Source organism: Bombina bombina, chromosome 1 (assembly GCF_027579735.1).
Source record: "Bombina bombina isolate aBomBom1 chromosome 1, aBomBom1.pri, whole genome shotgun sequence".
NCBI lineage: Eukaryota > Metazoa > Chordata > Amphibia > Anura > Bombinatoridae > Bombina > Bombina bombina.
In genome coordinates this window covers 557,856,167-557,879,116 of record NC_069499.1, presented here as the reverse complement: position 1 = coordinate 557,879,116, position 22,950 = coordinate 557,856,167, and the positions used below count along the sequence as shown (strand labels likewise).

General features: G+C 38.4%; 1 protein-coding gene across 1 annotated transcript in view; it reads right to left on the bottom strand.

The window, feature by feature from the left end:
- The window catches only part of MAP3K13 (mitogen-activated protein kinase kinase kinase 13), a 252,423-nt gene that overhangs the window by 167,776 nt on the left and 61,697 nt on the right, over positions 1 to 22,950 (bottom strand). The window contains exon 2 of the mRNA XM_053698740.1: positions 14,489 to 14,590. The gene's annotated coding sequence lies outside the window, so the exon portion shown is untranslated. The remainder of the gene's footprint in view (positions 1 to 14,488; positions 14,591 to 22,950) is intronic.

Here is a 22,950-nt window from a genome sequence, read left to right as displayed (position 1 = left end):
TTTTTATCCTAATTAACATCAGACTCAGAGAGAGGCCCTCTTTCTAGGAGCGCTTGCGGAAGCCTCCTGTTTCGTTGTCTCCTAGGTGTTCGTTCCCACCCATGCCTCCCTTTCCTCCCATGCCTCCTGGTCCCGAGTCACCAGGTACTGCTGAGCCGATGCAGTTGGGATTCACGGGTCTCTCTGCGGCGGAGAGGGCCTTTAGGAGGAGGGAGGGGCTCTACCTCTATTGTGGGTTACAGGGCCACCTTTTGAAGTCTTGTCCTACACGGCCGGGAAACGCTCACACCTAAGGTCCTGTTGGGGGCACACTTTGGGTGGTTTATCCTCATCCCCAGAACCGCTTAAGGAGAAACCTTTGGTCATGGTTGTCCTTTCCTGGGTGGACTCCTCCATAGTCACTCAGGCTTTTGTGGACTCCGGAGCTGCGGGCTATTTCATTGACAGTGTTTTTGTATCAAAGCACTCCATTCCTGTTTTGCCTCGGTCCGTTCCACTTGCTATTGAGGCCATTGATGGCAGGCCCCTTCAGCCCGCACTGGTTACTCACGAAACTGCTCCATTGTCCATGGCTGTTGGGGCTCTCCATTTTGAAATCCTCCAGTTCCAAGTGATAAACTCTCCACATTTTCCGGTTGTTCTGGGTTATCCCTGGCTCCAAAAGCACAATCCCAATCATTGACTGGCGCAGGTCCGAAATTTTGTCGTGGTCCCCGCAATGTATTTCCGCTTGTCTTCGGAAACCAGTTAAAGTCTTGTGCACTGCTTCGGTATCTCAATTGCCAGAGGAGTACCGAGAGTTCCTAGACGTTTTTGACAAGGTGCGTGCTGGTACGTTGTCTCCTCACCGGTCTTATGATTGTGCCATAGACCTGCAACCCGGAGCCATTCCTCCTTGGGGCCGGGTGTACCCTCTGTCTGTTGCAGAGAATTGTTCTATGGAGGAGTATGTTGCCGATGCTCTGTCGCAGGGGATCATCCGCAAATCCTGCTCTCCTGCAGGGGCTGGCTTCTTCTTTGTGAAGACCATGCATCGATTATAGGGGTCTTAATCGTCTTGCTATTAAGAATGCTTACCCTATTCAACTCATTACGGAACTCTTTGACCGCCTCAAGGGAGCTACAGTCTTTACTAAACTTGATTTGAGAGGAGCGTGCAATCTCGTTAGGATTAAGGAGGGCCACGAATGGAAAACATCATTTAACACCAGGAGCGGGCATTATGAGTATCTTGTAATGCCCTTTGGCCTATGTAATGCTCCTGCTGTTTTTCAGGAATTTATTAATGATGTCCTACGAGATATGTTGCAACAGTGTGTTGTGGTGTACTTAGACGACATCCTCATACACTCACCCACACTTGAGGCTCATCGTTCTGATGTTACACAGGTTCTTCAGAGACTACGTGAGAACGGCCTGTTTTGTAAACTCGAGAAATGTGAGTTCCATCAAACTCAAGTAACTTTCCTAGGTTATGTTATCTCCATTGCAGGGTTCACCATGGATCCTGACAAGTTATCTGCAGTTCTGCAGTGGCCTTGCCCAGTTGGTCTTCGGTCTATTCAACGTTTTTTGGGGTTCGCCAATTACTATAGAAAGTTTATTAAAAACTTTTCTTCCTTGGTCAAACCTATCACAGACATGACCTGTAAAGAGAATGATCCACTCCATTGGTCACCTACTGCCATTGTGGCCTTTGATAGTCTTAAGACTGCCTTTGATGCCGCTCCAGTTCTGGCTCATCCTAACCCTGTCCTGCCTTTCATTCTTGAGGTCGATGCGTCTGAGACTGGAGTAGGGGCCCTCTTGTCTCAACGTCCTACGCCTGACGGTTCCTTGAATCCGTGTGGTTTCTTCTCTAAGAAATTGTCTGACTCTGCTGTTTTCCTTGTTGCTGATTCCGGCTCGTCTGACTATTCGCTTTGGCTCCTGACTCGGCTCGTCTGACTACTAGCTTTGGTTTTGACTCCAGGCTTCTTATTTGACTTGTGGACTTTTTATTATTTTTTGCTATTAATAAAGGTGTGATTATTTTTGCACTTCTCATCTCAGTCTGATTCCTGGCACCCTGACAGGTTTAGATTTAAAATATATGTAGCACGGGGGCGGAGCCTGACGCCACAGAGGAAAGACGTGTTTTTACAGAGCTCCTGAGACCTAGTTACTAAAGCCTTTATTAATGATGTTTTAGGAATTCTTATATTTTACTCATCAAGCTTTTAGGATGGGGGAATCTCCCACGCACCTCATTTCTATTCTAGACAGCCTGTTTGACAAAGCTGATAATCATTTCTCCAGCTTAAGAACTGTCATTGTGGAACTGCGCAACCAAGATGGCGCTGCTAGATTATCCAGCCATGATACTCATGTAGCTGACCAGACAGAGGATTTATTGCCTGCTCAACTTCCTTCTGGGTTACTGCAGGAAAAACGGTCCGGACGAGATTCGCCTAACATTTTACTAGACAACGACCTGTTGCAGGAACGTACAGCTGAGCTAGCTCATATAGAGGCCGCTATGCCTAGACCAGCGAGACACCTCCGGACTGCGGATTTGCAGCGCTCACCGCTCTCTTTGCCTCCCTGTCTGAGCCTGCACATAGCGCCAGCACCTACCATTCTCAAGGCTCCAGGCGACGCAGGGGAACATCGTGGACAGCTGGGGGAGATCCTTTACTTGTCGCTGGAGAAGTTCCGATACAGAGGTGAGGATTACCCAGAAGCCCTCAACCCATACCTTGGCTCTATAGCTCTCATCTCGGAGGATCGCCATAACCCTGTGAAGGATTCAGGCAGTGAGCCGCTGACAGTGCCGCCTCATAGACGGGGAATTGGCTAAACATTTTGTGTGACTTTAGCGTGGGGGAGCATCTGTCTCTCTAAGGACTTCGAGTCCCATGATCTATTTTATTATGTACTGTACCCATTTATTCTGAATACAGCTATAGGACCCAGCCCACAATTTACTTACTTGTATTCTCATATACCCCCATATGTTCAGTTGACTTAATGCTCTACCAAGCCCGTTGGCTTCCAGGGGAGACATAACCCAGTGACACTTTATAGAAGAAGATACCCTCACGAACTGCGGCAGAGTGTTATGCCTCAAAATGTCAGATATTGTTCCAAAAGAATTCAGCTAGCTTAGCGAGTATATTGAAGAAGGTTATAATGTCTGACGTTTGGCTCCCCTAATGAATGGACTTATCTCACACACTGTAGGGTTGCACATTATAATCGTTTTGCTTTTACCTATAACAGTTATTTTGCTTGCATATGTTGTAAATAACGTTACTGCTCTATATCAACTAATTATCTCGTATTAGTTTAATGACAGCTTTTTCCTGAAAAGGGGTGTAGTGTTGGGATGACATATGTTTACCTCAGATTCTAATAAGCTCTTATTTGGCTAGTTGTGTATAGACTCACACTGCATACTCTATTCAAGACTTCACTTCCTCCAGTTGAGGGACACTTATATAACCAGCCTGTTTATGTTCAAATTTAAAAATCGATATAATATAGTCCTATTACTACAGTTAACATATTTTGTGCAGGGTGTTAGCATTGTGCATGATAAAGTTCTCATGTAGGTTGCATAATACTGTAAGAACCAGCCCATAACTTATTTTCAGGCTCCTTCCTATATGACCCCAAAAGGACAGTCAATTTGGTAGATTACGCTGCATACATGTACAATGGACCATGTTTGATGATGTTTTGTTGAAGGCTAACTAACTATGCTTTGTCATTCAATTATGTTTTCTTCTAATCATCTTACATTGTCCTTTAGCTTTTACATGCAATGGAGATGCTGCTTCTTCTCACAGATTGCATACTAAGCCATGTTAACCCTCAGTACCCTGAATTTGAGAGACTGCTTCAGGACTATGTATAGGGGCAGAACTATGTATGTTACCAAAAGAGATCTCACAGAACACTTGATGTCTAAAATGTTTGAATATCTACATTTTTAGTGCTTTTGTTTTCATATCAACTCCAGGATCACAATATCAAGGCAATAGCTATGAAAGAGTAATGCAAAGTTATGCCTAACTTAGACACTGGTATATATCCCCTGTATAAGCTATAGTTTCTTATAGACCAGATCTCCAGAGGTTTACCTTATAATCATTTTGCTTTCACCTACAACAATCAATCTGTCTGCATTCATTACAACCGCTACCACTGCTTTGTATTAACCGTTTTCTGTTGGACTGGTGACAGCTCCCCCTTGCAAACCTTTGTAATAATATGCTGTCCTATTTTACCTTATGTATTTTAGAGAAGCTGCCTTATACTCTATGGTAGTTGTATTATCAAAATATTATTCTGCAGCTCTTTACAAGGGCAGATGGTTACTAGTTTAAGTAATATGGTTCTTTGCTTGTCTTCTTACTCTCAGAGAGTCTTACTACTAAAGTTTAGGTTTACCAAAGATGTATGAACATTATATCTTAAGCTTACTTTGACACTGTAAATTTCTATATTCTCATCTATACCAATTACATGCCATAATTAGAATGTATTTCTATCAGGACAGAGAGACCCTATGGCCTTATAGTCTTTCTATTGCTCTATATGATGCGTAAGTAACTGAGAGACTCTTATTGTTTATTGGTTTCTAAGATAGTCACGGTCTGCACAAATGTTATGGTTAAAGAGTGTATATTGAGGATATGTGTCCTTTTTTATATTTTATGTACTTAATGTTAGTTGGAGGATGTGAATTTAAACGACTAACCCCTATAGTTTCAGCTTAGAATTTGAGAATATTAAATAGCCCACTATTACACATTTTATACAAGATGGGAAATATTGAATATAGCAATCTTTTAATTGGAAGTTATTCCTTTGGGCAACTGACTCATTAAGCTGGAATATACGTCTATGCTTGCAAACCTCCCTGAACTACTGTTTATTTAAGCTGGTAAAAGTAGATGAGGTAGTTGGATATCCCCAAACTCGCTGTTCGGAGTGTCTGTACCTGTATTACCTATGTATGTGGTTCAATATTCGCAGCTGAGTGCTTTTGGTGCCTCGCATAGCCCCAAGCAACAAGACAATAGTCCTCTATGCTATGTGATTTATTACTAGCTCTGCATATATGCGCAGATTTATATCTGTATTTCGCTAATATACTCTTAAATCGCATTCCTACAATATAGGCCTAGAAGATAACCTCATTATATAACCAAGAGCTAGTATCTTTAGGCTATGATTTACTAGTTATAATCTTCACTAGATAGTTCTGGGATTCCTCCACTTGAACATTGCTATGTTCCAATCTCATACTTTAAACTACTCATACTTATATAAGGCTCCGCCCCCCCCCCTGCTTCTCCACCATCTCCTCTATATTTATAGCGGTGCTTACCCGCTGAATATCCCCCCCCCCCCTATATATCTCAGCCCGAAAGTGGCTGACACATAAGCCAATTCTTCACAGCCTAACTTTGACATTCCATCAATTGTTTCTATAGTACTGTGGAGATCAATTGTTAATAATATAACCTAAAATGAAGTTATATTCTATCTCGCCTAAACTTTTGTCTATCTTCATATTATGATGTAATATGTGATTATATTGTTACATGTGTATTATACTAATAATGTCAATCTATAGACAATATATTATCTATTCTGATGTAACATTGGCCTCAGGGCGAATTTTGTTTGTTAAACTATACTTTAACTTCAATAAAAAAATTATTTAAAAAAAATAAATATATGTAGCAAATTATATAGTATATATTTAGCAAATTATTCTAGTGTTATCCAAGGCAAAGTAATGTTGATAACTCTATGAAAACAGTATAACAAGTTTATAACTGACACTTAAAACTAACAGGACATGTAAAAATAGAATAAGTGCTACACAACCAGGTTTCTCATTTCAACTGATCCGCTCAGGATTTCCCAAACATCTGCTCTCTAATGACAACATATGGAATCATGTACAAATTTCTTGTTATAAGTAGCGAGGGCGGCTCTAGGATAATAAAACAGTGTTTAAGTTCAGAACATTATACAAACAAATGCTAATAAGAGTGTACTTGTGGAGAGCAACTTATTTAATGGGACACTCCCCTGTGGAGAAAATATCTGAAAACTAGCTTTGTCAAATAAGAAAGGAGTTTATATATATATATATATATATGTGTGTGTGTTCTGCACTCCAACCTTACTGGTTATTCTATTTCACCCGGGTGTCTCCTCAGATAATTTTCATACACATCCATACGATATAGAGGGCACTCACAGGTCTTGATCATTTTTATGATTTTATTCATGCAACAATCACATAATTCAAGTCAACGTTTTGGCTCCACACATGAGCCTTTTTCAAGACAATCTATGATAATAATATTTACACATTAGTAAACATATAACAATACATAGTCTTAATATATATATACTGAAAAAATGAAGCACTGCTTTTATTCCCTTTCACTTTACCTTAACCCTTAACCCATCTATATTAGCTTAATAGTGTATATTATATATTATATACTGGAATCAGGTGTATGGATGATCAAAGCAAGTACTATAATGTTGCCGTTACTAAGCAATTTCACATTTTTGCAAAATCTTTATAATGTTTATAATTTTATTGTTACTTTGACACATAACTGCTGTTAGTTGTTACAATGAGCAACATTGTTGCTTCTTGACAAACATACATAGCTTTCCTAACATTTCATATGCAATGGCAGGCACTGTTTCTTTTTTGACTGCCCGTCTTAATGGCCAAATCACCTCATCTTACTAATTGATTTTGTTAAAATGCCGATTTACTGAGCCTTAGCCTATAGATTAAAGCTTACAAATGTACATAGTAAGTTAAAAATAAGTTCAAAACAGTCACTTTAAACATTTAACAAGCTCATACCTTGTTTGTTTGTTTGGCAATGGCATGTTCAAATTGCCATTTCCCAAATGCTGTATGTCTCTACCAGCTGACCGCTGGTTTAAAATACCTGCGGTTAGGCTATCTGTTGTGACGCAAATCGCATCATTCTTGGGAGGCGTGTATGCACTATCAATGGATGACGCTCAACATGACAGCTGATTTATGAGTACGGCACCAATGCTGAAATGCGTAAGCCTTGATCACAGCTGATAGGGCTGTTCTGATACACTATTGTACCTGTTTTTAATGAAGCCAATAAAGTCCATTCTAAGCTGATTACTCTTCTGCATTATCATTCTTTTTGGATAGCTGATTTATCAGAACCTAGTATATGTGTTATGAATTCTTATTAAGGCCCCCATCTACATGGCACTTTTTTAATGATATAGTTATCAATGTTCACAATGAATTGTAACTTATATGGACTTAGGGATTAAAGTTGTTTATAAGGGTGCTAAATAAACACCGCTAATACCCTTTAATGGTGCATTTATAGGGAACAATTTATTAATCACCTTAGTGCATTTTCTTGTTATAAGAATCTGTAACAACAAAAGAGACCAAATGTTATTTAGGGATTAAGCCATTGATGATGGTGCTAAACAAATACTACTATTGTACTTTAGTGGTTCATTATAAATAAGCTGTCATGTTGAGTGTCATCCATTGATAGTGGATACACGTCTCCCAAGAGTGATGCGATTTGCATCACAACAGATAGCCTAACCACTGGTATTTTAAACCAGCAGTCAGCTGGTAAAGACATAAAGCACTTGGGAAATGGTGATTTGAACATGCCAAACAATCAAGGTATGAGCTTGTAAAATGTTTAAAGTGACTGTTTTGAACTTATTTTGAACTTACTATGTACTATTGTAATCTTAAATCTATGGGCTAATGCTCAGTAAATCGGCATTTTAACAAAATCAATTAGTAAGGTGAGGTGATTTTGCCATTAAAGGGACAGTCACATTTTCAAATATGTAATTCCTATAAAGTTGCTAACGATTTTTAGTTTGCACTGTAGCCTAATTTATTACCATAATCATTTATAAGCATTACTACTTACTTGTTTCTTCTTTGCAGTTTAAAATGCCCGCCTGCCCCCTCCCATATTTCATCATAATGATCCTCAGGTTGTTCAGTCTCCAGCTCTAAGTTGGCTACTTCTCGTCATTCCACGCTCCTGTTTTTTTGCGCATGCGCATTGCGCCGCTAACAGGTGTGCACGTTTATCAGTGAGCAGCTGTGTTTAGTGCCGTCTCTTGCTTATTGCAGGGTTGGAGCTGGAGCATAAGAGCAGGTGGTGATCAAGCGCTAACAAATACACTACAGGGTATTCTGGTGCAGGATCCAGCCTGGATTGTGGCAGAACCACAAAACTGTGTCCCAGTGGGAATTTGTGACATCCAGACACTGCCCTGATTGGAACTTTGACAGCTCCGTAGAGGAGTTTTAGATTAGATGGGCTCTCTGTCCTGTTAGAAAAGGGCAACACTCATTTATCTGGACGTGAACTGAGGTGTAACACAGTAAAATTGCTCCAGCGGGCGACGCAATGCACACAATTTCCTGTTACACTGGGCTTCCTGAGATAATCACTAATAATCTTACAAACCAGGGTCTTAATTTCAGGGTGCTGCTTTTATTTATTTTTTTATATTACTTGGGGACCATATACACAATCATTAAGCTAAACATTCAGATGTCCAGCAAAGCCATATTCTGCCTGAGGAACATCTCCGTTTGGTACCTTAATATGTAATTCCTGCATCGTGCAGAACATAACTTGCTATGGGGTAGTATTTGTGACAGCCCAGCATGACACTGGCAACTTGCACACTCTGGCACGGCCCTCTGTAGCTTATCCAGCTAATGCAAGAATCGTATCTCACTCTAATTGTATCACATACACCCATTCGCCCCAGTTAGTTAAGGTACAAAATCTATCACTTATTGTCCAATACTGTAGGTGTATGTGATACAATTAGAGTGAGATACGATTCTTCTGATTTGCTGCTATAATCCTGTTAAAGGGATAGCTGTGTTAAAACAGTATTTTTGAAGCAAAAAAACTGAGAATTTGCATATCTAATTTGCATAGCTTACCCAGAATTCTCTTGTGCATTGGTAACATTGTATATGAGTTATTTCTGGGGGAAAAGCAAGCGGGGATTCTTGCCTAGATGTGCTAATTTCCTATGCAAATATTTACATTGATTTAATTTTGAGACATGGAGGATTTTAATTTCAGTTTTTTATCTCCCCCCATAATTTTAATGAATTTTACACACATATATATATATACGCCTCAGTATAAATTAATAATGTCCCAAACTTCATTTATATTACTCACTGCTAACATAGCTGCGGCTCATGGGTGTACGAAGTTGGATAATTTCTGATTTTCAGAAAAAAGAAACATTATATAGAAATATATATACACATATACATCTATCTATGGAGGATATGTTAAAGGAAGCATTCTCTGATAATATCTATTACAAGACTTTACTTTTATGTCCATGTCTCATTTTAACTTCTTTTACTTCCCCTTTCCTCTCTCTGACCACCATCTACTAACTGCATCTCTTACTCTACCTACTACATCTTTGCAAGCCCCCAAAAAACTGCTACCTATCAGGAATTTAAATGACTTGGATTTCACAGACTTTTTCACTCAACTGAATCCTCTGCTCTCCAACATTTCATCCCTCTCTTGCCCAAACCTTGTGGCTTTACAGTATAATTTGGTACTAAAATCAACACTTGATAAAGCTGCACCCTTCACTGTTCACCGTACATCAATCACTCAATGGCAACTGTGGCACACCAAACAGACCAGATATCTTCAGTGATGTTCACGGCAGTGGAGGAAATCACGCACCTGTGCTGATTTCCGGCATTATAAATTCATCCTTAAAGGGACAGTCTACCATAGAATTGTTATTGTTTTAAAAGATAGATAATCCCTTTATTACCCATTCCCCAGTTTTGCATAAACAACACCGTTATATTAAAATACTTTTTACCTCTGTGATTATCTTGTATCTAGGAACCTTCTTCCAGCCCCCTGATCACATGACTGTGACTGTTTATTATCTATTGTCTTTAATTTAGCATTGTTTTGTGCTAAATCTTAAATAACCCCCTGTGCCTGAACACAGTGTTATCTATATGGCCCACGTGTACTTTCTGTCTCTTTGTGTTGAAAGGAGATTTAAAAAGCATGTGATAAGAGGCAGCCCTCAAAGGCTTAGAGATTAGCATATGAGCCTACCTATGCTTAGTTTAAACTAAGAATACCAAGAGAAAAAAGCAAATTTGATGATAAAAGTAAATTGGAAAGTTGATTAAAATTAAAAGTCCTATCTGAATAATGAAAGTTTAATTTATACTAGACTGTCCCTTTATGTTCTACAACTCTGGCCCAACAAGTCTATTTCTCCTCCCTTGTGTCATCTCACACATCCAACCCCAGAAAGCTGTTCTCAACCTTTAACTCCCTTCTACATCCGCCTGCACCCACGCCCACTATCAACCTCACTGCTCAGATTATTGCTTATCACTTTAAAAATAAAATTGACACCATTAGAAAAGATATCTGCACCTCACACCAAACGCAGCAATCCTACCCACCCCTTCTATTAGCAAAACTCTATGCTATTTCCCTCCTGTAACAGAGGAAGAAGTCTCTGTACTCCTATCTTTGGCTCATCTCACAACCTGCCCACTTGACCCTATTCCTTCACAATTTCTTCCCTCTCTCTCTGCTTCACTAACCCCTAGCCTAACTCATCTCTTTAACCAATCTCTCACGCTGGCACATTTTCTGATACCTTCAAGCATGCGTCAATCATACCAATCCTAAAAAAGCCCTAGCTTAACCCCTCAACCCCTTTTAACTATCGACCGGTCTCCTTACTTCCCTTTGCTTCAAAATTATTGGAACGACTGGTCTATAATCAGCTACCTCAATTTCTCACAACTAACTCCTTACTTGATCCACTAAAATCTGGTTTCTGCCCTTAAAATTCAACATAAACCGCTCTTCCTAAAGTAACAAATGACCTGTTATCAGCTAAAGCAAAAGCCACTACTCCTTACTAATTCTTCTTGACCTGTTTGCTGCTTTTGACACAGTTGACCATCCTCTCCTCCCTTTTTTTTTTTTTTTAAATCTTTATTTATAACAAGAAATGAATAGTAAATATTATACACAAATTGCCACGCAGGGCCAAGATAAGAGTATTCTGTAACAACACGAGTTTACAGTAAAATATAAATCTCTGAATTAAACCTAAATATGTACAATTAACATATTATAAACATTCTAGGCCCCTTATTGGGGTAATGCCGTATGATAGATATAGCATTTTATATATCCTATATATATCTTGTTAAGTTTTTGTGGTAAAACCACATTAAACCAACATGAAACAAACATACAAGACAACATATCTACGCACAAAAAAAAAACAACTTCTTCCGCTCTCTCCACCCCCCCCCTCCCCCCCACCCCTCACTCGCTCTCCTCTGTCCAGTATTTAGGAAAGTGGCCAACATATATATTTGTTTGAACAAATACAGATTTAAGAAATGGTTTAATCAATTTCTTTTGGCATAATATTGGTAACGACAAAATAAAAGTTTCCCATTTCCTAAAGAAGGGGGCTAAATGTTCTTCATAGGGATATGGTAAATTAAATTGCTCTGCCGTATATTGCGAAATCAAAGCATTTTTGAAGTGAGAAATTTTGGGTGCTGAACATGATTTCCACAATTTGATAATAAGATTACGACCGATTAATATAATTGTATTTATGAGTTTATAATTTTTGGGTACTCCTTGAAATTTGACCAGAAAGAAAATCTCCATAGGTTTAAATTGATGGTCCAAATGTAAGACCATCCAATATATAATTTTTTGCCAAAACTGAAAAATTTTGGGGCATTCCCAGAAACAATGAAATAAATCTGCTTCTATTGCCTTACATCTGGAGCAAGGAACCCAAGATTTATACCATTTGAATAAAGTTTCCGGAGTAAGATAACTCAGAAGACTGATTTTAATCTGAGATTCCCTCCATGATGTTGGTACCCATGGTTGTTGGTTTATTTTGAAGCTCTCAATTATAAGCCGTTCAATGTTATCCGGGAACCTTTTAGACCATTTTACTACCATATCATCAACTTATAAACCTGATGTTTTTTTAATTAATAGCAGATACACTGGAGAAATTGCATACATTTCCATTGAATAACTAGATATTCTATTCTGTAATTCACCCAGTGACCAATTTGTACCATATGTTTGAAGCAGCTCATGAAGGAAGTGTCTTACTTAAAGGTAGGCGTAAAATTTGCGTGATGTGAGATCAAATTTACTAGCTAATTCTGCATAGGTTATTGGATGACCATCTAATCCCAAAATTTGACTCATCCATTTTAGCCCTTTTAAATCCCAATCTTTAAAGATCCTATTTGAAATCCCGGACTAAAATAAGGATTACCACAAATGGGTAGATAGTGAGAGATATACAGTTTCTGCCATGCTACTATAACATTTTTAAACATGGTTAAATAGAATATATTCGAGGGGAAAGAAGTCAATGGGCAATGAAGTAGTGCCTTCAATTGAAAGGGTGCCACCATTTGGGATTCCCATATAAATGTGGTAATTTGTTCTTTCTCAGTTATTCAATCTAATGCAAATCTTGCGGAAGCAACTAAATTATAAGCTTGAATATTAGGGAGTGCTAGACCAGCTGCCAACTTCCGTGGTTTGACTCCTTTCCACAAGAATCTGGAACAAGCTTTATTATACTTAAGGATATCCTTCTTGTGTATAGGGATCGGAATATTTTGGAAAATGTATAGTAGTTTGGGAAAGAGAATTGTTTTAATCATAACGACACAAGCTGATAGTGAAATAGGCAGAGGGGTCCACTTTTTTATGCAGTGCTCCAGACAATACACATAATTTAATTTATACCATTCGTCTGGATTTTTAGATAATCTAAGTCCTAAATATGTAATTTGGGATACTTCAGAAAAAGGATGATTGATTCTAAGTGAAGGATTTTTATACAACCATAAAAGTTCTGATTTAAATATATTGACCTTATAATCTGAAATTGCTCCAAACTGTTGAATAATATTCTGTAGTATTGGCAGTGTATTCCTAAAATTAGACAGAAATTGTAGCAGATCATCTGCATATAATAGTAGGACCAAACTGTCGCCTGCCAAAGGGATACCTTCCAATTCTTGATGAAGGAGTATGGCTAAAGGTTCTAAACAAATATTAAATAGCAGGGGAGAGAGCGGGCAACCCTGCCTAGTCCCTCTGTGTAAAATGAACCGTTGGTTGATCATATTGTTAATAATGATCGCTGATGTAGGTGAGCTATAAATTAATCGTATGTAATTGTTAAAATGTCCTGACAGTCCGAATTGATCTAGAGAAAAGAACAGATGATCCCAGCTAATCCGGTAAATTCCTTCTCTGCATCAACCATTAAGATGACCTTATCCATAGTCTCATGAGATCTAGAGGCCCTGTGCTTATTCCAAAGAGATTCTACAAGTACTAAAACGTTCCTCATATTTCTTACTGGATTCCGCCCCTAGCATAAACCCTGATTTATTTTCCTGTATTAAATCCCCAATATGGGCTAGAATGGCGGCTAGAAGCATATAATCGGTATTAAGAACTGAAATAGGCCTGTATGAACTCGGTAACTCAGGGTCTTTGCCCTTTTTTTAAAATTAGGGAAATATTAGCTGCAGCAAAGTATGGTGAGCATACAATATATTCAGAGAAAAAAAAAGAATTAAATAGCTTATCCAAAATGGGAGTGATTTGGGTTTGTAGGATTCTATAAAATTCTATGGGAAGGGCATCCAGCCCAGGAGCTTTATTTAACTTGGCCTTCTTAATAGCCAGTAGGATATCCTCTTCTAGAATAGGAGCATTAATGGACCTCATAGCTTCTAGCGATAATTTAGGTACATTAATCTCATCCCAAAATTCTTTTTTTTTTTTTACATACTATGGGGTTCTGTTTTATACAGATCATTAAAAAAGTCAAGAAATACTCTTTCAATATCTGGATAGTTAGTAAATCTCTTCAGGTCTTTTTTAATGGCAGAAATAGCATTCCTGGAGCTCGATTTAGAGATTCTAGCTAGGAACCATATAAAGTTTTTAATCTCAGTTCTTCTTGGGCACTATTCTGTTTAAGATAAATGTCTCAAGCTGTTTTTGCTCTCACATATGTGTCCCAGCAGTGTTTTATGGGATTATTTATATAAGCTATATAAGCGTTCTTGACTTGGTTAGCTAACTGCCTTCCAAATTGATTACATTTTTTCTTTTCATGTGACATATAGGATTTGATCTCACCACGTAAAACTGCTTTGGCCGCCTCCCAAAATCCGCCTCCCAAAACACTTCTATTTTCCCAAGATAGTTTGCGCTATCATTATAGAATTCTGTCCACTTTTGACGTAACCGACATTGAAAGCTAATATTATTACTTAAATATTTAGGGAAGTAAATGTGATTATTACCTGCACTTCTCATATCAGAATTACAATTTAACGATATGGCCGCATGATCTGAAATTATGATGTCCTCAATTATGGCCACCCATCTCCACTTGAGTAAAGAATCTGAAATAAAAAAATAATCAATTCTGGATAACGATTGATGTGCTTGGGACATACATGTATATGTGCGTACATCTGGGTTCTGAACCCGCCATACATCGATAAGACCTAACTGCAAACAAAATTTTTGAAGGATCCGTACTTTCCTGTCCCTAGAGTTTATGGATTTATTCTTAAAGCTATCCAGAGTTGAGTCAGCTAATAAGTTAAAGTCTCTGGCAATTATTAAATTTTGTCCTATATATCTATGTAGTTTCACTGTTAGAATAGTCCAAAAATCACGATCAACTTGATTAGGACCATAAATATTGCACAATATATATTTGATCTTATTAATGTTTATTTCCATGATTAAAAACCAACCATCAGGGTCGACTTCTGTGTCTACAATATGGTAATCTAGATTTTTATTCAAAAGTATAGCTACCCCCTTTTCCTAGAATCATATGGGGCGGCGATAACCTCCCCCACCCACTTGGTTTGAAGCTTAGGGATTTCTGGGGGTTTAAGATGTAATTCCTGAAGTAAAACGATATCAGGTTTAAATTTCCCCAGATATTTTATTATAGATTTCCGTTTGATTGGGGAGGTTATCCCGCCGACATTCCAGGAAATTAAATTAAACTTAGATTCCATCAAACTTAATTAAATGCATGTGAAATGGGCAGAGAACAAAGCAACAGCAAAAATCCAATGGTGGGGACACCAGGGCGAGGGAAATAGAGAGAGAAGGGGGGGAGAGAGAGAAGAAAATAAATAAATAATATAAATGAAAACATATGAACATTAAAAACATAATAAACTACAATATAATTCCATTCCATAATTTCAACTATTACTATAAAAGGTATTATTGCCTTTTGACATCAAATGCTATCCTTTAGGATACTCCAGCTTCTCTGCAAAATGTTTCTGCTTCCACAGTGTTATTTAGAGTGTGTGAAATTCCCTCTCTCAAAACTATTAACTTAGCTGGATATACCAATTTAATGTTGTAGTTGGCGCTCACTAACCTTCAATAAAAGGAGGACATCTCCCTTCTCTTAGTTATGGTTTCTGTTGAAAAATCTTGAAAGATTAACACTCTATGGCCTAGATTTAGAGTTCGGCGGTAGCCGTCAAAACCAGCGTTAGAGGCTCCTAACGCTGGTTTTGGGCGCCCGCTGGTATTTGGAGTCAGTGATTAAAGGGTCTAACGCTCACTTTTCAGCCGCGACTTTTCCATACCGCAGATCCCCCTACGCCATTTGCGTAGCCTATCTTTTCAATGGGATCTTTCTAACGCTGGTATTTAGAGTCGTTTCTGCAGTGAGCGTTAGAGCTCTAACGACAAGATTCCAGCCGCCTGAAAATAGCAGGAGTTAAGAGCTTTCTGGCTAACGCCGGTTTATAAAGCTCTTAACTACTGTACCCTAAAGTACACTAACACCCATAAACTACCTATGTACCCCTAAACCGAGCTCCCCCCACATCGTCGCCACTCGATTAAAATTTTTAACCCCTAATCTGCCGACCGCCACCTACGTTATACTTATGTACCCCTAATCTGCTGCCCCTAACCCCGCCGACCCCTATATTATATTTCTTAACCCCTAACTTGCCCCCCACAACGTCGCCGCAAGCTACTTAAAATAATTAACCCCTAATCTTCCGACCGCAAATCGCCGCCACCTACGTTATCCCTATGTACCCCTAATCTGCTACCCCTAACACCGCCGACCCCTATATTATATTTATTAACCCCTAATCTGCCCCCCTCAACGTCGCCGACACCTGCCTACACTTATTAACCCCTAATCTGCCGACCGGAGCTCACCGCTATTCTAATAAATGTATTAACCCCTAAAGCTAAGTCTAACCCTAACACTAACACCCCCCTAAGTTAAATATAATTTTTATCTAACGAAATAAATTAACTCTTATTAAATAAATTATTCCTATTTAAAGCTAAATACTTACCTGTAAAATAAATCCTAATATAGCTACAATATAAATTATAATTATATTATAGCTATTTTAGGATTAATATTTATTTTACAGGTAACTTTGTAATTATTTTAACCAGGTACAATAGCTATTAAATAGTTAAGAACTATTTAATAGTTACCTAGTTAAAATAATAACAAATTTACCTGTAAAATAAATCCTAACCTAAGATATAATTAAACCTAACACTACCCTATCAATAAAATAATTAAATAAACTACCTACAATTACCTACAATTAACCTAACACTACACTATCAATAAATTAATTAAACACAATTCCTACAAATAAATACAATTAAATAAACTAGCTAAAGTACAAAAAATAAAAAAGATCTAAGTTACAGAAAATAAAAAAATATTTACAAACATAATAAAAATATTACAACAATTTTAAACTAATTACACCTACTCTAAGCCCCCTAATAAAATAACAAAGCCCCCCAAAATAAAAAATTCCCTACCCTATTCTAAATTAAAAAAGTTACAAGCTCTTTTACCTTACCAGCCCTGAACAGGGCCCTTTGCGGGGCATGCCCCAAGAATTTCAGCTCTTTTGCCTGTAAAAAAAAACATACAATACCCCCCCCCCAACATTACAACCCACCACCCACATACCCCTAATCTAACCCAAACCCCCCTTAAATAAACCTAACACTAAGCCCCTGAAGATCTTCCTACCTTGTCTTCACCACCCAGGTATCACCGATCCGTCCTGGCTCCAAGATCTTCATCCAACCCAAGGGGGGGTTGGCGATCCATAATCCGGTGCTGAAGAGGTCCAGAAGAGGCTCCAAAGTCTTCCTCCTATCCGGCAAGAAGAGGACATCCGGACCGGCAAACATCTTCTCCAAGCGGCATCTTCGATCTTCTTCCATCCGGTGCGGAGCGGGTCCATCTTGAAGCAGGCGACGCGGATCCATCCTCTTCTTCCGATGTCTCCCGACTAATGACGGTTCCTTTAAGGGATGTCATCCAAGATGGCGTCCCTCGAATTCCGATTGGCTGATAGGATTCTATCAGCCAATCGGAATTAAGGTAGGAATTTTCTGATTGGCTGATGGAATCAGCCAATCAGAATCAAGTTCAATCCGATTGGCTGATCCAATCAGCCAATCAGATTGAGCTCGCATTCTATTGGCTGTTCCGATCAGCCAATAGAATGCGAGCTCAATCTGATTGGCTGATTGGATCGGCCAATCGGATTGAACTAGATTCTGATTGGCTGATTCCATCAGCCAATCAGAAAATTCCTACCTTAATTCCGATTGGCTGATAGAATCCTATCAGCCAATCGGAATTCGAGGGACGCCATCTTGGATGACGTCCCTTAAAGGAACCGTCATTAATAGTTACCTAGTTAAAATAATAACAAATTTACCTGTAAAATAAATCCTAACCTAAGATATAATTAAACCTAACACTACCCTATGAATAAAATAATTAAATAAACTACCTACAATTACCTACAATTAACCTAACACTACACTATCAATAAATTAATTAAACACAATTCCTACAAATAAATACAATTAAATAAACTAGCTAAAGTACAAAAAATAAAAAAGATCTAAGTTACAGAAAATAAAAAAATATTTACAAACATAATAAAAATATTACAACAATTTTAAACTAATTACACCTACTCTAAGCCCCCTAATAAAATAACAAAGCCCCCAAAATAAAAAATTCCCTACCCTATTCTAAATTAAAAAAGTTACAAGCTCTTTTACCTTACCAGCCCTGAACAGGGCCCTTTGCGGGGCATGCCCCAAGAATTTCAGCTCTTTTGCCTGTAAAAAAAAACATACAATACCCCCCCCCCAACATTACAACCCACCACCCACATACCCCTAATCTAACCCAAACCCCCCTTAAATAAACCTAACACTAAGCCCCTGAAGATCTTCCTACCTTGTCTTCACCATCCAGGTATCACCGATCCGTCCTGGCTCCAAGATCTTCATCCAACCCAAGGGGGGGTTGGCGATCCATAATCCGGTGCTGAAGAGGTCCAGAAGAGGCTCCAAAGTCTTCCTCCTATCCGGCAAGAAGAGGACATCCGGACCGGCAAACATCTTCTCCAAGCGGCATCTTCGATCTTCTTCCATCCGGTGCGGAGCGGGTCCATCTTGAAGCAGGCGACGCGGATCCATCCTCTTCTTCCGATGTCTCCCGACTAATGACGGTTCCTTTAAGGGATGTCATCCAAGATGGCGTCCCTCGAATTCCGATTGGCTGATAGGATTCTATCAGCCAATCGGAATTAAGGTAGGAATTTTCTGATTGGCTGATGGAATCAGCCAATCAGAATCAAGTTCAATCCGATTGGCTGATCCAATCAGCCAATCAGATTGAGCTCGCATTCTATTGGCTGTTCCGATCAGCCAATAGAATGCAAGCTCAATCTGATTGGCTGATTGGATCGGCCAATCGGATTGAACTAGATTCTGATTGGCTGATTCCATCAGCCAATCAGAAAATTCCTACCTTAATTCCGATTGGCTGATAGAATCCTATCAGCCAATCGGAATTCGAGGGACGCCATCTTGGATGACGTCCCTTAAAGGAACCGTCATTAGTCGGGAGACATCGGAAGAAGAGGATGGATCCGCGTCGCCTGCTTCAAGATGGACCCGCTCCGCACCGGATGGAAGAAGATCGAAGATGCCGCTTGGAGAAGATGTTTGCCGGTCCGGATGTCCTCTTCTTGCCGGATAGGAGGAAGACTTTGGAGCCTCTTCTGGACCTCTTCAGCACCGGATTATGGATCGCCAACCCCCCCTTGGGTTGGATGAAGATCTTGGAGCCAGGACGGATCGGTGATACCTGGATGGTGAAGACAAGGTAGGAAGATCTTCAGGGGCTTAGTGTTAGGTTTATTTAAGGGGGGTTTGGGTTAGATTAGGGGTATGTGGGTGGTGGGTTGTAATGTTGGGGGGGGGGTATTGTATGTTTTTTTTTACAGGCAAAAGAGCTGAAATTCTTGGGGCATGCCCCGCAAAGGGCCCTGTTCAGGGCTGGTAAGGTAAAAGAGCTTGTAACTTTTTTAATTTAGAATAGGGTAGGGAATTTTTTATTTTGGGGGGCTTTGTTATTTTATTAGGGGGCTTAGAGTAGGTGTAATTAGTTTAAAATTGTTGTAATATTTTTATTATGTTTGTAAATATTTTTTTATTTTCTGTAACTTAGATCTTTTTTATTTTTTGTACTTTAGCTAGTTTATTTAATTGTATTTATTTGTAGGAATTGTGTTTAATTAATTTATTGATAGTGTAGTGTTAGGTTAATTGTAGGTAATTGTAGGTAGTTTATTTAATTATTTTATTGATAGGGTAGTGTTAGGTTTAATTATATCTTAGGTTAGGATTTATTTTACAGGTAAATTTGTTATTATTTTAACTAGGTAACTATTAAATAGTTCTTAACTATTTAATAGCTATTGTACCTGGTTAAAATAATTACAAAGTTACCTGTAAAATAAATATTAATCCTAAAATAGCTATAATATAATTATAATTTATATTGTAGCTATATTAGGATGTATTTTACAGGTAAGTATTTAGCTTTAAATAGGAATAATTTATTTAATAAGAGTTAATTTATTTTGTTAGATAAAAATTATATTTAACTTAGGGGGGTGTTAGTGTTAGGGTTAGACTTAGCTTTAGGGGTTAATACATTTATTAGAATAGCGGTGAGCTCCGGTCGGCAGATTAGGGGTTAATAATTGAAGTTAGGTGTCGGCGATGTTAGGGAGGGCAGATTAGGGGTTAATACTATTTATGATAGGGTTAGTGAGGCGGATTAGGGGTTAATAACTTTATTATAGTAGCGCTCAGGTCCGCTCGGCAGATTAGGGGTTAATAAGTGTAGGCAGGTGTCGGCGACGTTGAGGGGGGCAGATTAGGGGTTAATAAATATAATATAGGGGTCGGCGATGTTAGGGCAGCAGATTAGGGGTACATAGGGATAACGTAGGTTGCGGCGGTTTACGGAGCGGCAGATTAGGGGTTTAAAAAAATATGCAGGGGTCAGCGATAGCGTGGGCGGCAGATTAGGGGTTAATAAGTGTAAGGCTAGGGGTGTTTAGACTCGGGGTTCATGTTAGAGTGTTAGGTGCAGACGTAGGAAGTGTTTCCCCATAGGAAACAATGGGGCTGCGTTAGGAGCTGAACGCTGCTTTTTTGCAGGTGTTAGGTTTTTTTTCAGCTCAAACAGCCCCATTGTTTCCTATGGGAGAATCGTGCACGAGCACGTTTTTGATGCCGGCCGCGTCCGTAAGCAGCTCTGGTATCGAGAGTTGCATTTGCGGTAAAAATGCTCTACGCTCCTTTTTTGGAGCCTAACGCAGCATTTGTTTGAACTCTCGATACCAGAGTTAAATTTATGGTGCGGCCAGAAAAAAACCCGCGGAGCGTTAACAGCCCTTTTACCGCCGAACTCCAAATCTAGGCCTATGGGTGCCAACTAAAAACGGATTAAATTTCCTATAATGTTTGAGGTATAGTAATTTATCTTGAAAGTTAATACATTTAAATATAACAGGTCTCGGCTTAATATTCTCACTGTTTTCTTTACGATATCCAATTCTGTGTACCCTCTCTACTTGAAAGGGAGTAGCTGGAGGTGGAACCTGTAAAGCCTGGGGCAAAGTAATAGTGACAAAAGTCTTCAGATCTTGAAATTCAGGTGACTCGGGTAAACCTATAACTTTCAGTTTGTTGCGTCGTGAGCGATCTTCAAGATCCTCAATTTTTTATTGTAATGTCGCAATTAATTTACTTTGTGACACTGTAACAGGTTCTTGTAAATTAAAACAGTCTTCTAAAAGTCATATACTCTATTCTCCACCTCATCTAACCTTATAGAGAACTGTCTGACTTCTGTAGTTAGATTAGATATCTCTTTTCTAATCTCTAGTTTGATTGAGTCAAATTGCGGGGTCAAAAATGTTGCTACTTCAGCTGCAAATTCAGCCATATTATTACTCATGGGACTATTTATCCCTCTCTCTTGGGATATATCAATACTAGAATCAAGGTTTCTACTATTCCCTTTTTTTTCCTTTTGTTTGGGTGGCATATTGGGTGAAGCGCTCTTATTGAGCATATATCAGTCCATGGGCCAAAGGCTACATGTATCTATTATGTATCAGTGTAAAGTCTTATATAAATTATTGTGAATTGCTCAACAGTGAGTGATAGAGCTACAAGCCAAAGCTTGTGCTCGTTAATATATCATTATCCAAGTGAACTATTATTAGTAGTGTATTGCTGTACCTAAAACCTAAGTCTTTAGTGTAATGTCAAATTCAAATGATTAAAGTGCTATATACTATATGTGCAAGGTACTACCTTATCCTGAAAATTATCCTAAATACTGCAACCAAGAAAAAAAAAAAAAATCGGATGATAATACAAATTCAGAACTAAAATGTCTATCTAACCAAATCATATTAGTGTTCAGTGTCAATTACAAAAAAAAACAAAAACAAAAAAAAAACCCTTTGTAGTCTAAGGACCATTAACTGGAAAAGGAAAAAGAGAAAAAAAACAAAAAACAAAGAGAGAGCAACATATTCAGCCTATGCTATTAATCGGTATTGTTTGTTTGTTTTTAAGCATTAAAGGGACAGTATACACTCATTGTCATATAACTGCATGTAATAGACACTACTATAAAGAATAAGATGCACAGATACTGATATAAAAATCCAGTATAAAATGGTTTAAAAACGTACTTCGAAGTTTTCAGTTTAGCTCTGTTGAAAAGGCAGCTGGAAAGCCCACTGCAAGTGGGAAATAAGACACTCCCCTCCCCCTTCTTTTGCATATGAAAAGACCCTTTACACTAACAGGAGCAAGCTGGAGAAGGTAGCTGACGGTATTCAAACAAAACTTTGGGGCTTTGTTAGGAGTCTGAAAATCAGAGCAATGTTATTTAAAAATAAGCAAAATTATACATTTTTAAAAAAAAACTAACTTTATGGGCTTTATAAATAGATCATCTACAAAACATTTATGCAAAGAAAAAATTAGTGTATAATGGCCCTTTAACAAAAATAGCATAGCAGATATATCAAGTAGTAATCAAATTATGATGTAAACTCTTTATAGTAATAAATATACCTGCCTGGATACTTATTCTTCTACAGTAATGATCCTAATATTCCAAGCTATTGTTCAATATAGTTAATATGGTCACAATAACAAGAATAACTTAGTTTACAGAATTTATCATGACCAACACTAATTCCCCATAACAAATGTGGGGAAAGGCCATCCATCAAACAGAGATAAACATTTCAACATTTGATCTACAAGACTATGGCAAATTATATAAGCCACAAACAATTAGGCTATAATTTTTCAACTG